Source organism: Equus caballus, chromosome X (assembly GCF_041296265.1).
Source record: "Equus caballus isolate H_3958 breed thoroughbred chromosome X, TB-T2T, whole genome shotgun sequence".
Lineage (NCBI taxonomy): Eukaryota > Metazoa > Chordata > Mammalia > Perissodactyla > Equidae > Equus > Equus caballus.
Window position 1 is genome coordinate 7,430,587 of NC_091715.1, and position 16,140 is coordinate 7,446,726.

At 38.5% G+C, this 16,140-nt stretch overlaps 1 protein-coding gene across 3 annotated transcripts in view; it reads right to left on the reverse strand.

Annotated features, from left to right (window-relative positions):
- Nucleotides 1-16,140, reverse strand: part of MID1 (midline 1) — a 346,750-nt gene that overhangs the window by 197,772 nt on the left and 132,838 nt on the right. The window contains exon 1 of one of the 3 annotated variants that reach the window (XM_023633600.2): nt 13,951-14,165. The exons of the other annotated variants lie outside the window; for them this stretch is intronic. The gene's annotated coding sequence lies outside the window, so the exon portion shown is untranslated. Of the gene's footprint in view, nt 1-13,950; nt 14,166-16,140 lie in introns of those variants that run through there. 3 annotated transcript variants of the gene reach the window in all.

The following is a 16,140-nucleotide window of genomic DNA, read 5'->3' on the forward strand; positions in this document are numbered from 1 at the left end:
TATATTACATTCCTGAGTTTTACACGGTTTCCTGGATAGCATTAATAGTTTTCTGCAAACATACTTGAGAATTACATTTCTATAACAGCCAAGTATGTATTCCCACCCTCTGACCCCTCCGTGTGTGTCTACAACTTCTACACAAAGCTTGTTCTCATAGAGCAAAGGAAAGATGGGTTGCGTAAATAGAACCTAAACCCAGTGGAATCTGAAACAAATGCTAGTGGAATAAAGAATTCTCTAAACATATTCATAAGGAGTGTTTCTTTATGGTACTTTTCTATGTCTCAGGGACAGCACCGGAGCTGTGCCACATTCTGAAACTGTTGCTATGGCAAAGCGTCTTGTTTTATTGACTATGGAGCACATTGTTGTGTTTAAGTCATGTAAATGATCAGGACACAAAGGAAAGGGCCCACAGCAGCCCCTGCTCAATCAGGACAGCACTGGGGTCTTTCCCCCTTGACACATGCCATTTACGCAGCATGGGAAGGCATTTCTTTCAGAAAGCCTCACTCCCTGGGTGCTGCAAACTGGTCTTTGGAGACATTTATGAGATCTCCACATCTTTCAGGATCGATTCTGCAGGGGAAAAAGAATACACAATGAGGAAGCCCTTGCTTTTGTTTTAAGGCCAGGAAATTTCCATAGAAATTTTGCATTCTCTACCTATTAACACATTTTTGTTTCCAGGCTGTTGGTCTTGTCTAATATTTCAACTTTCTCTCAGTTTCTGTCACTTAGAAGCAAAGTAGGAGAGTTTCTCTTTTGTTCCCACTTATATCTCAAATATGTGTTTTTAATTAAGTATTTTACTACAGCATCAATTCACACTGATTAGACATAATTACAGAAACAAAATATGCAGAATACATTTTAATAATGCCTGCCACCTCTGAGGGAACAATGAAGATCTAATTTAATGATCTAAGTGTTGTTTGAAAGCAACACAGAGTTAAAAAAATAGTAATATATTTTGAAATGGAGCTTATTAGTATTTTTGGATACAAATGTAAGCTAAAATGCACTATTATCTGCATTTCAATACTTGCAATTAAAAAAACATAACACTTAGGGCAACACATGTTTACAGGAAGAATCAAATGACATCCTTTAATAATAAAAGCTTGAGCCAATGAAAACAGTTTCAATTGTGACTTGAAAAGCTTCGATAATTTGTAGCCCAATTTCTAAGGGAAATTTCACCATTATGAAAATCTACTTTTGAAAGTATTCTGTCAATGCCAATTTCCAGGTTTTGACACTATATGTGTTTATGAAGGATGTTATCATTGGGGGAGGCTGCATGAAGGGTACACAGGAACTCTCCGTACTAGCTTCAACCTCGGGTGCCTTAAACTATTTCAAAACACAAAAAAGTTATAGCAAAAATCCATTTTTGATGCAAAATGAAAATGTATTGTCCTGACTTGTCCTTGTAGAGGAAGGTGCTGTCTTTGTAGAACTTCGATAATTACCATGACAGAGCCATATGACATTATTCCTGCACTTGTGTTGGCATCTGGAGTCAAAGGAGTCTTGGACAATGAGTTAATTTTCTAAACGATAATTCTATTTACCTCACATTTCCAATTCATTCGGAAAAGAATTCTGTTAACCATTATAAATGAGAGATCTATTGACTTTTACTGTTTCAGGTGCTCTTCCAGTAGTTCTTAAAACAGTATTTACAAGTCCCATAAACCTGGTTGCATCACTGGATCTCTCTCTTTATCTTTCTTGCTTTCTTTTTAAAAACTTGGCAGTTAAAATAATGATTTTGCATTCTTCCCCATCATGAGTGAAGGTCAGAGATTAAAAAAAGAATATAAAACATATCACAAACTGAGATTACATCTAATGTAAATGTCTGTTCATATTTCATTTGGGTGTGATTGTGTGTGTGGGGGTGTGTTGGGGGGAAGGTAATCATACAATGCCATACAAAATCATACATAGGATTAAGAGTACCATAGGAATCACCTAACTCTGCCTAAATATTAACATATTAAACATATATATTTGATATTTATGATACACACTGCTGGTTCTGTAATGTCTTTGCATTTCCATGGCATTCTATAAAGCTCCATGATAGCACACGTCTAATTTTATCCTAACATAATTCTGTGAGCTTACTAGAGGTTGCCAGCATTATTCTCACTGAGAAAATGGGCAGCTAACTTCCAAAGAGGTCCAGCCTTTGGTTTACTCTTGTAAGGCATGCTAATGGTGAGGGTGGGGACTAAAATCCAGGTTTCATCTCCTTATTCAAGATACTTCATTCTGAGCCACATTCTCTAAAGCCACAACTATGCTTAAATTGTCTTATTTGATATCTCCAATGGTGCCACTTGGAGAAAATTGTTAATTAAATTAATAACAGGAATTAGTTTTCTCTTTTTAAACTGTAACAAATAAAAGCATTTTGTGAATGACCCAGGAAGAGTGGGCTCCTTTTCTTTTCCTCTTTAACAGCTTCATTGGCATAAAATTCACATACCATATAACTCACTCATTTAATGTGTAGAAGTCAACATTTTATTTGTATATTCACATTTTTGCACAACTAACACCACAATCCAACTTTGGAAGGGCTCATCTCCCATAAGAGAACTTTTGTATCCATTAGCAGTTACTCCCTACTCCTCCCACCTTCCACCCCAAGCCCTTGACAACCACTAATCTACGTTCTGATCTACAGATTTACTTAATCTGGACATTTCATACAAATGGAATCATATTATATGTGATCCTGTGTGGCTGGTTTCTTTTACTTAGCACAACGTAGCATGTATCAGTACTTCATTCCTTTTCATTGCTCAATAACATTTCATTGTATGAATATACCACATTTTATTTATCCATTCATCAGTTGATGGACATTTGGGTTGTTTCCACTTTTTGGCTATCATGAATGATGCTGTTATGAGCATTCTTGTACAAGTTTTTGTTTGGATATATGTTTTCATTTCTCATGGGTATATACCTAGAAGTGGAATTGCTAGGTCCTACAGTAACTTTTTTTGAGGAATTGTCAGACTGTTTCCAAAGTGGCCACACCATTTTGCATCTCACCAATAATTCCTTTTCTTAACCTGAGCTGACAAAATTACTCTGATGGCTCCTGTCATTTACTGTAATTAGTAAACTCCAAAGTCCCTTCTCTCACACTCTTCTCGGCCGGCCAGTTGAAAGATGGGAGAGTGTATTTGCCTCACCATGATTTCAGAAAAGTGATCAGGAATTAGAATGGGAAAAAGGAAATTAACGATGTGTTTGTCAATGATTTCAGAAAAGTGATCAGGAATTAGAATGGGAAACAAGGAAATTAACGATGTGTTTATCAATTCTACATCCAGAGTGGGAACCACCTTTTGGTGAGGAAATTTAAAATTTTAGGTTGCAACAAATACACACACACACACAAAATTCAATTGACCATGCAAAAATAAAAAACAAACCAAATCAACCAACCAGCCAAACAGAAACTCCCAATGTAGGTGTTTGCTCTCCCTTCAGTAACCCCGGAAGAAGTAGGAGATATTTGAACAGTTTTTTTGTCGTTTTCAACCGCAGGAGATATTTTTGGTTATAAAGACATCCTTGCAAAAGCCCTCACACCTGCTTCTTGCCCACAGACACACAACTATTAAAAAAAATTTCCAAAAATCTATGAATAAACCTTTCATAATCTCAAGGATTCTTAAGTTTCTAGACAGAGATCAATACAGACCCTGGCTTTTAAGGCAAGCTGGGACACCTTCTGGAATTTAAAATACATGCTTGGCCCCTGACAAATCAAGTAAGAGTCTGGGAGTGAATTAGATTGGCTCTTTTATGCACAAACCTAGCAACACTCTGACTAGCTCTTTTTGTGTGGCCAGAAAGGTATGTGCTAGAAGAGGGATGCAAACATTTTCTGGGCTGGCACTGTTGGGCAGCTGGGGCTGAAGTGGCCATTTTTGCTTCATCACCTTGATTCTTACACTATCCATCAGTCAGTGCTTTTGACTCCTTCTTATCTGTGACCTATGTGGCCCGATGTCAGCTAAGCCAGTACAAAGCAAGAAGGGAAATTTGTGTGGGATGTTTCTCTCATTCCATTGCCTCCCCCTGTGTCACCTTCCACCATGATAACCCGATAAATTTTGTGGCTGGGGAACAATCTCAAGCAGGGATAGCTGGAAGGTGTTGAGTGAAAATGGAAGAGATGACGAGAAAGAAGGAATGAGTACAAAGGAAAAACAGACTGAAATAGAGAAAGAGGATGTCATGAGACAAAGGTCAAAAGAGGGGAAGAGTGGCAGAGAGCAAAAAAACAAGAGAGATGAATCCTTAAGCTGAACATGTTACTCTCCAGGGATCATCTCAGTTCCCACTGAGGTCTTCATGACCTTCTTTTGTGCAGTAATACATTGACAATGCCCAAATTGAGTTTGCAAATGACTTTAAACCTCAGCAGGTGTTACCAGTGGTTTATAGCTTTGCAAATTGAAGTAGAAACTCAAAAGACCTTTGATAAACTGCAATAAAATATTACAAAACAAATAGAAGCAATCCCCTCTAGGTTATAGAATAGAAAATCAAATTATTTTAAAAATGGGAGGAGGGGTCAGCCCCGTGGCCGACTGGGTAAGTTCATGTGCTCTGCTTCAGTGGCCCAGAGTTTCGCCAGTTCAGATCCTGGGTGCGGACATGGCACTGCTCATCAAGCCATGCTGAGGCAGCGTCCCACATAGCACAACCAGAAGGACCCACAACTTAAAATATACAACTGTGTACTGGGGGGCTTTGGGGAGAAAAAGGAAAAATAAAATCTTTTTAAAAACATGGGAAGAGAATAAGCAAAGCTGGCCAGCTAACTAATAGCAAGCAGTGATTATAGAAGTAAGTTGAATATGGAGGTACACTAAAGTCTTAGATACCTATCCTAAGGAAATCTAGCCATTCAAACTATTTCAAAGGTACTCTGCCTAGTTCTGAGCTCCACAATTAAAGAGGGGTGTGGAGAACTTGGAACGAGTTCAGAGGAAAGCCACAAAGATGAAAGCTTTGAAGAAAAGGGACCTGAGAGGAAAGAGTCAGGGAGCTGGAAAAATTCAACCTGAAGAAGAGAAAGTTAAGGAGATAATTTAATTATTCCTCAGCAACATGAAGCGCTTTTCGTAGGTGAGGTGGCCACCTGTTCTCCACGTGCACCATGGATGGACAGAGAGGCAAGAGGTTTGAATACGCAACATGGGGGATCTCAGTTAAGTATAAGGAATTTCTTGACATGAGAGATGGTAAATAATGAAATGCGCTCCTGATTGTGGATGGGAATAAGGAATATCCTTCTCTAGTGTCTTAGAAAACAGGCAAGATTCTCATATGTTTGGGATGGCTTACAGACCTTGCTACCTAGAGTTGGGGGTGGGATGGGGGAGGGGGTATATTCTAACATTCTAGAACACTTTCTGATACTTACATTTTACTTCAGATTCCTGTAGTCATCACTTGCCTGGCCAAATTTCTCACACATCTAGGACTTTACACAAAATGCCTTGCCTGGAATACTACTTTGAGATATAACCATTTCATCCGTGAAAAAGAGTACTGGAAAATATCTTTTGAAGAGTGGGAATCTGTTGAGAAAAAAAGTCAGCTAAACAAGACCCACAGGCGTGGGGGTGGGGTAAGGCTCCTCGGAGAGCATGCTGGGATTAGGGCTAATTAAGATGTTGACTGAATCTATGCTAATCATGTCCCACCAGACTCTGCTGGATTAGTATGTAAATTGGTAAACTCTGTTCTGAAATTGCCCTACCAGCTGAGGTCTAATTACTGACTAGACATAACAAATAATAATGGGATTTGTATTTTAGGATGTTTAATTATGGAAAGACACGTCTGGAAAAAATACCAGTTGTATTGCGCAGAAAGAGAATTCATAATGTTTTACCAAACGTTTATGAAATTTTACACCTTTAACAAGGGCACCATGAACTGGGATGGGTAGGCGAGTTCTTTCAGAGATCTAGCATTTGTGAAGGGGGCCCAGAATCACAATGATTAATTTGCTGCTTGCGTAATTTCCCCAAAGCTTCTCAAAGACTAATTGTTTCATTGCTGATACACAGCATCCTGTGAGCTTTTAGTTCTATCACCAAAAGAACTGGAACTCATCCATGAAGAATAACCAAGATGCTATGGATTTAACTCAACTACTCCATAGCATGCATTCGAATGGAATTAAAAGCAACAGGCTAACAATATATACAGGAAATTAAGCCCCTAAAATAGTTCTTCTTTGCCGAAATTATTCTATGATATTGAAATCATTAAATTTATAAATCAGAAGATGGTTAGTCCAATTCTGAAGCAAGAAAGCGTATTCCATTTTTTTAGAGAAAAACAGCTTGAGCTCTAGAATTCACTGCATGAGTATCTTGGGACAGAAAACTCTTTGCAACCATTTATTGCGTCATTCTGTGACCCACCCTTTCCAAAAAGTAACTAACATATGAAGAGTTATAAACAGAGTTTTAGACAAAGTTATAATAGCTGTCTATATTTGCCCACCATATTGCTATTTCTCAAACAACTTTAAAGGCATATGGGTGATCATTAAATCTTTATTAGGTTTTACACCATAAAATAAATTATTCATGTTGTTCTAATACTTACTGATATCTTTACAACCCTTCTGCCCACATTTAACTAAACCTCATTTGCATATCATTTTTATTTTAATTTAGGACAGTTTTGTTACAAAAATATAAGGCTTAAATGCCTATTATGTCCCAATTATGTGCCAATTTCTCACACTTTTCTTGGGTCCATACAGTGCATTCCTAATGAGGGAAAGTTCACATAATTAACAGAGATGGATGATTTCCTTTTACTTATAAGAAGTTTTAGAATGTTTGCTCTTGCTGTTATGTAGCAAGAGGTTAGGTATCATCAAACAAAATTCAGTAAGCGAGCTTGTGTTTGCAGTAGATCCAAGCCTCTATATATTTGAAGTTACACATGTATATGGAAATTAAATTTGTTGATCACCTTAATTTGAATTAGTGACAATAAAGTGTTAACTTATCCTTGTGGTGCAGAACTACAGGGAAGAAAATACAGTATTACATATACAGTATGTGACCTGAGGATATCCGAACTTTGTAATGGAAATTGGATGAATACAATAATTTTTAATTGAGGGTTCAGGCTATTTTTCTTTGCAGATCTTCTGGGCATATTGATAATTGTATTTGTTTCGTTTTCAACTGTTCATTTTAGCTCCTTTTTTCATTAGTCTTAAAAATATAAGACACACTAGGAGATGTTTGATTCCCTGACACTGGCTGGAAAAATCTGAACAAACTTTCCCTATTGACATGATACTGAGTTCTCACCTTCAAGTATTGCTACTAAGCTTGTATGCTGACATCTTTCCTGTAGGCAATATATCACTAAAAACATTATTTTAAATGCTATTTCCCAATGCCCCAAGGCACCTGTCAGCAATTATGTATTATTTACTATTAAAACGAATTGTGACCTACTCTAAGCATTGAACCCAGGGTCAGATACTCTGGGATGATAATTCTAGCTCTGTCGCCTTCTTGTCATGAATTTTGGGAGAAGTCAACGTGGGGTGAGGACATTTGGAAGGTCACAGAAAGTTTTTTTGCCAACACGTATGTCAGAAGAGTGTAAGCCTGAACAGATGTCATAGTGAATGTAAATCTCTCAGTGATTGGCTAACAAGCTATTGGATAAATCTCATATTTTTTGGAATTCTCACTTTGAAGCAAACTTACAATTCAGAGTTATCTTTTCAGCAAATGGGCTTTGAAATCCTCTTTCATTAAGACAAACTTCAGATTATCTTGATAAATAGGAATATTGATCCCCAAATGTGCCTAACTTTGGTCATGGAGATATAACTGAACTCTCCGAGTGTGCTGTTCCAAAGGGAGAAACATCATGGACTTTTCTCCAGCCGCTCTGAGCACCCATCTTAGCTAAGTAAGTTGAGGGGCATACAAGCAAGTCCTTCAGGCTAAGGGGCAGAAGCCAGGAGTTCAAGTTTGGCTGCGCCATTCTCCGAGACTCTCCTTCCTCCACTGTAAAGAGGAGCCTTCCTAACAAGAATTGCAAGGAACAAATAAAATCAAATGTGTGCCCAACACACAGTGGATAGCAAATAATTGGTTGTTTATATTGTTTAAATATTTGTATTAAATATTTGTATTTGTATTAAATATTGTATATTGTTTAAATAATTGTAAATAAATGTCCAGTAGAAAGCATTAAACAAATCTAAATTTTTCTGTTTCACGAATTAAGGAGCAGACTTAAGGGGCAAGGTCTCATATATTCCTGGTGATCCAGCTACAAAGAAAAAAAAAACACCACATCCCTATCAGTAATATCTCTTAGTATTTGTTGCGTAATGATTACTATATATATATATATAACAGAGCAAATACGCACATGTTATATAATTTCACATTATAACCTCTACAAAGATTATAGAATAAAGAAGATAAAAAGGAAATGTTAAAAAGAAGTTTACGTACATCTTTCTTGGCAAGGATGATTTTTCTTTTAAAGACCACCTACACTGAGCGATACTCACATACAGGGCAGCTCCACCCAACAGACTAGTCAATGAGAATGCTAATGAAGAACAACCATATTAAGATACCAGCGCCTTAAAAAATGTAAACATTATTTTAGGATTCCTGAGGCATTTAAAAATTTTATTTAGATGTGGTTCTGTCTGGTATTTTGAACCCACATCCTTTAAACACACATAGCAGAGTGAGAAACAAGAACTTGGGGTTCAAATTCCACTCTGTTGTGGCCTCGGGCAAGTTCCTTAACTGAACCTCTCTCTGTCTTGATTTCTCCATCTATAAGGCAGAGGCAACTTTTTAGTATGGTCATAAGGATTCAATTGGAGAATGTATAGAAAATGCGGAGCACAGTGAGTCATTTCATGAATGCTTGCAGCATCTGTGCATCTGATCGTCTCTATCTTCTCACTGCTTTGCTCTTTCCCACTCTCTTTTAGAAAAGGACTATATCCTCACTTCAGATTTATCCAGAGGGCCTTGGAACCATTTCATTTTAATCATCTATTTTTGATGATAGCAATACGTTTTTCTCCATGTGGCTATAAATTCTTAGAGAGCAGGGAAATAGGATTTTTCTTTAATTTTGCCCTTATGCCCACTCCAGCGCTCCATACAAATGTTTTATTTTATCATGGACCACATCTCCCTGATGGCCAGGAGTCTATGGGAATTTGCCTCAGAAAAATTCATGGTTCATCTTGAGAGCAATATTTGCCATCTCTGTGGCCCTCTCATGGATATGTACTAATAGCTGTCCTACTAAATATCCCATAAAATTATAATTAGTTGTTAAGCGAGGCACTAGAGTGTAAGAATTAAAACCATGGACCCTGGAGCCAGACTACATCTCTGCGAATCCTTTCCCTCCCCTTGTGAATTGCACAAACTTGGGCAAATCATATAACTTCTCTTTGTCTTAGTTTCTTCATCTGAAAAATGGAATGATAATAATATTAATACCTACCGAAAAGCGTTGGCATGAAGATTAAATGTAATGTGCTCGGGATAAGATAAAGCATTCAATAAATACGAGTTATTGATATTATTTTTATTGGTATCTTCAAAGATGGGTTTTGAGCTACATGAGCAAAGAGGTGTTTCTGGCCACTGTTGTATCCCCAGCACCTAGCGCAGTGTATACACAACTTCTTAGAGCCACCCATCCTCTTTACCTTCCCATCATTCATCCAAGGTAGCAAGTCACAAACTCTTTCCTCTCAGGCACCCGGCCAATGCAATCTTTTTAACATCTCTCAAACTCTTCCCCACTCCCTCCTCTACAGATTCTGTTACAAGTCATGTTCTCAACTCCCCTTTCCTGCATTCCAGTCATCTCAGTTGGGCCTCCGTTTCCATAGGACTCTCTCCATAAGCTTTCTAACATGGAAACTTGATTATTTCACCTCTCCACTTGAAATCCTTCTGTGGCTCCCCATTACCTAGAAGATCATGGAATACATAAATATCATGTAGCTATAAAGAAATATGAAAAAAGGTGTGGTAGTCAGAATAATGGCCCCTCAAAGATGTTTATGTTTTAATTCCCCAAACCTGTGAATATGTTATGTTTCATGGCAAAAGGGACTTTGCAGATGTGATTAAAGATGTTGGGCTGGGCAGATTTCCTTGAATTAGCCCAGTGGGTCCAACATAATCACAAGGGTCCTTATAAAGGAAACTGGAGAGTGAGAGCCAGAGAAGGAGACGCGATGATGCAGGCAGAGGTTGGAGTGATGTAAGGTCAGGAGCCAAGGAATGCTGGCGGTCTCTAGAAGCCGGAAAGGCAAGGGATACATCCTACCCTAGAGCCTCCAGAAGGAACCAGCCCTGCTCACACATCAGTTTTAGACCCATTTTGGGCTTCAGATCTCCAGGACCGTAAGAAAATAAATCTGTGTTGTTTTAAGATGCTAGATTAGTGGTAATTTGTTACAGCAGTGATAGGAAACTACTATACCAGGCAATTGGATAGATAGTGCTGACTAAATAAATGTGTTGAGGTCAATCAATGACTATACTAGGAATGTGCCAGACTAATGCATCAATATATTTAGAAGTCTTTTTTATTAATGATGTGCCATAGCTTCCTTTCTCTCAACTCATAGCTTTAGAAGGGGGCAGGGCATGCATTTCCCAGGTTTCTACAACCCCATCCTTTCCTCTGCTCTCCTGCTGGAGGCAGGAAGTGAGGCCGAGCAGGGATAGAAACCACATCTCTATACAAATAGAGGAGCAGACACAATTGCATCCCAGCTTGCTCGCAGACTGAGGCCCCCTACTAGATATATAGTGAAAACCAGGGCAGGCGTGGCCAAAACCAAACCAAATTTACTTCTCATTTCCCCTAACCAAGCAAATCTAATATGCTGCATTTTGTATTTTAATCTAATATGTTGTTTCTACCTTGACATTTTGAAAGCAGTTTTTACACATAACATGTACAGCACCTAAAGGAAGTCAGAGAACAGGCTAAAACTGTCAAGGGAGACTCTCTGGAAGCATTAAGATAAGCTGTAGGGCATGATCAATTGATATGGGATCTGGGAAGAAAGACACAGGTTAAGAGAGCAATATAGAAGTGGCTAAAAAGTGCTTTTGTGGAGCACGGGACAGATCTGGGTTTTCTGCCGTAGTAGTTGCATGGCATGATTTCATTCTTAAATTCTCTGGGCCTCCGTGTCCTCATCTTTAAAATGGACATAATAACATCTATTTTGCAGAATTGTTGAGAAGATTAAGCGATAGCATGCTTGTGAAGATGCCAGAGCAGTGGCTTCTACATGGTGGATTCAAGAAATGCTCATTTCTTTCCCATGATGTCCTGTTCCTATTGATATTATTAATTATGTACCTTACTGTGATATATCATTTAACAAACAAAAACATTTAACAAAAACCATCTAAGAAAAAACCAATATATCAAAGGAAAAATGAGAAGAAACAGTAATTTTTAAGCTGTAAAGATTAAGCTTGCTAAAACGTTTTGGTCCATCTTTTCCCAACTTGAGCAATGGCCAGATTAATTCATGAGAAATCTTACTTTTGAATTATTTAAACGCCCAGCAATGAGAATAACACACAGCAGGTCTTGTGCAATGTGAGAGGATTATTGATTAACTCAATTCCCAGGTTCTAAGTAGCTAGTAATATATTTTAATGTATCAATAATTCAGAAGAATGAGCATTTTCTGTTGTTGCTGAAACCACAGTCGCCATCAAACCATGCGAACATGTGCAGAATTGTTAGAATAACAAAAGTTGGTCTTTTCCCTTCTAGCCTTGGCCACCTCTGCAGGGAGCCCCACCAAAATATAGTTTTCATCTCTAACAGCAGACATGGGCCCCACTAGTGACACTCAATAAATATATGCCAGATGAATGAAAATCTCATAAGGTGGTAGTGAAAAATAACCAGCAAAAGTATTTGAAGAGATCAACCTGGAAAGAAAATCAATTCTAATAAACTTGATGCTCTCGGGCTCAAATATTAAGAAGGTAAATAGTCTTTGAAACTGGAATAAGCATGCAGCAGAGAATAGTAAATAACATTGATCACAACTTGAAAACCTCCCAGGCATCCTCAGAGATCACAGATAAATTGATTAACTGTTATCTCACATTCAGGACCCCCAAATTAACTGCCAGCATTCCGTAAACAATTCCTAAAGGCAAAGATAGAACTGTTTGGTTGAATTAGCATTTTCAGTTGAATAATGAAAACTGAAACTGAAAGGGAATTGGCTTTCGTCTTTTTGCAAAGGATAGGGCAGGAAAATAATTCACTCATTGTAAAGAGAGCATTTTTTTTCAGGCATTCATATTAATATGCATGCAAAAAAACTTTAACTAGTTATATACTTAAAAAAAACTGTTATTAATGAAATAAATGCCACACATTTTCAGTGTTTGAATATTCTTATAATCAGGTCGTTTTAAGACTGCAGAATTAAGTAGAAAAACTCTATGGGCCTAATTTCAAATGATGTTAAAGTTGCAGATCTGGGTAATCAGTTGGTGTTGAATCATTTTACTTGATCATTTGTTTTCATGAGGCACAGATTCAACTGGAATAATAATAAGGGTATTATTTGGTATATGTTAAGTTTAAAAACTAAACATCTACCATCAGAACTTTGCATAGAGCAAGGATTTGAGTTTTATTTTAACGAGGAGGAAAAAAATGTAGAGAGACAGCTACATTAGGCAGCATCCAAACTTTCTCAGGGAAAAACCACCACTACAACAAAGATTACCACCCGCTCCTTAGGGTGGGGGCGGGGCCGGCAGGGTTTGCAGGAATTTGGTTCTCAGCTCTGAGGACAGGCTTCTGGACTTGTCCATCACCGAAACAACAACTATCTATCTGTCACTTATATCTTCCCCACACATACTCCAACTCAGAAGGACTTGAGTAGTTTGCTTGAGGGATAATTTGCCTCAAAGTGAATTAACACGTTTCTAAACTATTCAGGCTCAAGTTTCCCAGGATATAATAAAAGGATATATTTATGTGTGTGTGTGTATACATATAAATAATATGTATAATATGTATATATATATCTCCACACAAATACCGAAATCAATTCTAAAAATAACAGAATGCAATTCGAGAGTAAGAAGTAACATTTGCCCATCAATGAGGCTCTCTGAGCAAGCTGATTCCTTGAAAATGCTGAAGGAGACGAGGTACCTATTCTTTCTGATTCTGGTGCAGCTTCCTCATTTCTTCTATCTGATTTGAACACTGGCTGAGTAACAAATAGAGAATATAAAGTTCTTCACGACTAGCTCAAATTCCATTTTCCTCACGTTAGCGGGACCACTCTCCCCTTATCTCACGCTGCCTGGAACTCACTCTTGGGACTACTTGGTTTATCAGTAGTGGTTTTGGTCCAACAGCCCTAGTTACAAAGCAAGTGAAATATGCATTGTCACAGGAAACAAACAATTTAGAATTTTCCAGAAAGGCTTGATTTTCTCCCACCCCATGCAGCTGTACCCCTAAACTAATCACATTTAGATATAAATGCTTAAAAAATATGATTTTCCTATAAATAGGTGCATTCCTATAGGGAGTATTGTTTCTGCATGTGCATATGTTTTATTTAAGTCAGTTGCTCAAAAGTGATGCTAATCAAGTTTGGGAAAAGTAAAATTATGCTATGGCTACCGGCTCTTTGTGCAGGAAACTACGCCTTTCTCATACATTAGGCAGAGACAATGCAGGATGTCCCCAGAATCACTAACCAATTTCCCTTCCTTCCAACACCGGCACTTTAATAAAGCAATTATAGTAGCATCCCAGAGCAGTAGAAAAAATGAGCCTTACCAGTTTCTCCTATGGCAGACGAAAGAAAACAACCCCCCAGCTGCTCTAGGCCAGGCAACTGGGTTTCTTAGAGTCACTTCACTGAGGGGACCAAGAAAGCTGAAGTCTTCCTTCCCTCTGTTTGGTTTCTCCCAGCAACCTCTCCCAGGATTTTTCTCACAAAGCACTCTCCTATTCTCTAATCCCCTCACAAGGAAAACCGGCACACACACACCAAATGACTTCTGCAGAAGCGCCTCTCCTGGGGAGCGGGAGGGGAGGGGGGGAGGGAGGTGTTTGCTGGCATTAATTCCTGTGAGGCGAATCCTCACAGAGGTATCAAACCGGCCCTCTGCACCCTTCAGCGACAGGACGCGAAGTACCAAGGCCAGAATGGACGGGTCCCTGGTAGGGCATGGAGATGGGCGTTTGCTCTTTCTACACCCTCCAAACACCAGTCGATATCTCTCAGGGATGGGAGAGGAGGCTCAGCCTAAAAGTTCATCCGAGTTCTACACCCCTTTACACTCCCTCCCAGAACAGAACGATTTCAAACAAGTTATGCAGAAATCAGCTAGAAGCTGCCCAAATTTACCTAGCACTTCAAAAGCCCTGACAATTTATACAACTGTTTGTTTTTAATTTATCCCCAAACTGAAAATAAACTGAAAACATCAAGAAAATGCAGAATATCAGATACGAAAATGTGGATCTACCTGCTCTATCAAAGATCCTGAAAATTACGGTTTTTACAAAAATTTGTATTTTTAAAATATTAAATAAAAGTAAATTGCTAAACAGTAAGGCATGACCTTTTTTGAAATCTAAAGTTTACCTTATCTTCCCAGGACAGGATTCACTCTTGCATTTCACAACAATATTCACACCTTATCAATCCAGATCCCCTTCTAACTTAAGGCAAATATCTTATACATATTTTAGACATGCTATAATCAATCTGGAATTCCTCCCTTTCCCCTCAAGTTTTTAAATAGAAGACTTACCTTCCTATTACATCATTTAAAACCCTGAACTGAATAAATCAAAGAGGAGACAAGCAGATGGCACAGTTCTATAATTTGCAATGAGGGCTGTTTGCCTTGGAGTCATTATTTCTAAGGAGACGCTGCAGTGCTTGTGTCTCTGTTCGGCAGCGTGCCATTTGGGCCTTTGAAACCAAATGAATCGGCTTCACACCACCAGCTCTACTACATACTAACACTTCAGAATGCCCAAACTGGGGCATGCCACCTCTTTCCATAGTGACCCCGCATAGAATCAGAGGTGACGGTTTGATGGATGAGTTTCCCAAGAGACAATGCAATCTGTGACATCACGGTTCTGTCTGCACCCCCTACCCCAGGCCCCCATCCAGCCTCTCCTCTCTAAAGAAAATTGCCTCTGCTTGGTGACAATGCCATCTCAGCAGCAAAAATGAGCCCGGGGTGCATAGAAAATGCTATAACTTATCTGTCCTTCAATTTTCTGATTCCCCTTTGCTGGGTTAATGGAAGTAGGATGAGATATGACTGTACAGGGTAGAAAATTCAGATGAAACAAAAGCGCGGAATTCAATATTCTAAAAGTTATCACTTGACAGCAAAACATCAACCTTCAAAAGGAAAATTTTATTTTTTATATCACTATTAAACACTTGCACAATGATACTAATGTCTTTCTGTTATATGTGACTTAAGAGATTTTACATTAAAATTATAGGTAAGCAACTGCAAAGATATTTAAAGTGTCTGTATACAGACTTTCAGATTTAACTGGAACTCATTTAATATCACATTTTTCTTGACTATAAAAGATTTTCCTTTTCTTCATTATCAAGTAGTATATAGCTTTTGAATTAACTTGACCATTTTGCTCTATCCTATGTCTTTTTTTACTTTTTTGCAGGGAAGATTGGCCCTGAGCTAACAGCTGTTGCCCATCTTCCTCTTTTTTTTCTCCTCCCCAAAGCCCAGTGCACGGTTGTATATCGTAATTCTAAGTCCTTCGAGTTTTTCTATGTGAGCCACCACCACAGCATGGCAAGTGACAGACAGGTGGAATGGTTTGGTGACCAGGAAGTGAACTTGGGCTGCTGAAGCGGTGAGAGCGCTGAACTTTAACCACTAGGCCATCGGGGCTGGCTCTCTTTCCGATGCTTAGCTGTTCGCTGTACCAGTATGCGTCACTGGCTTTCACTTAAATCTCACCAGC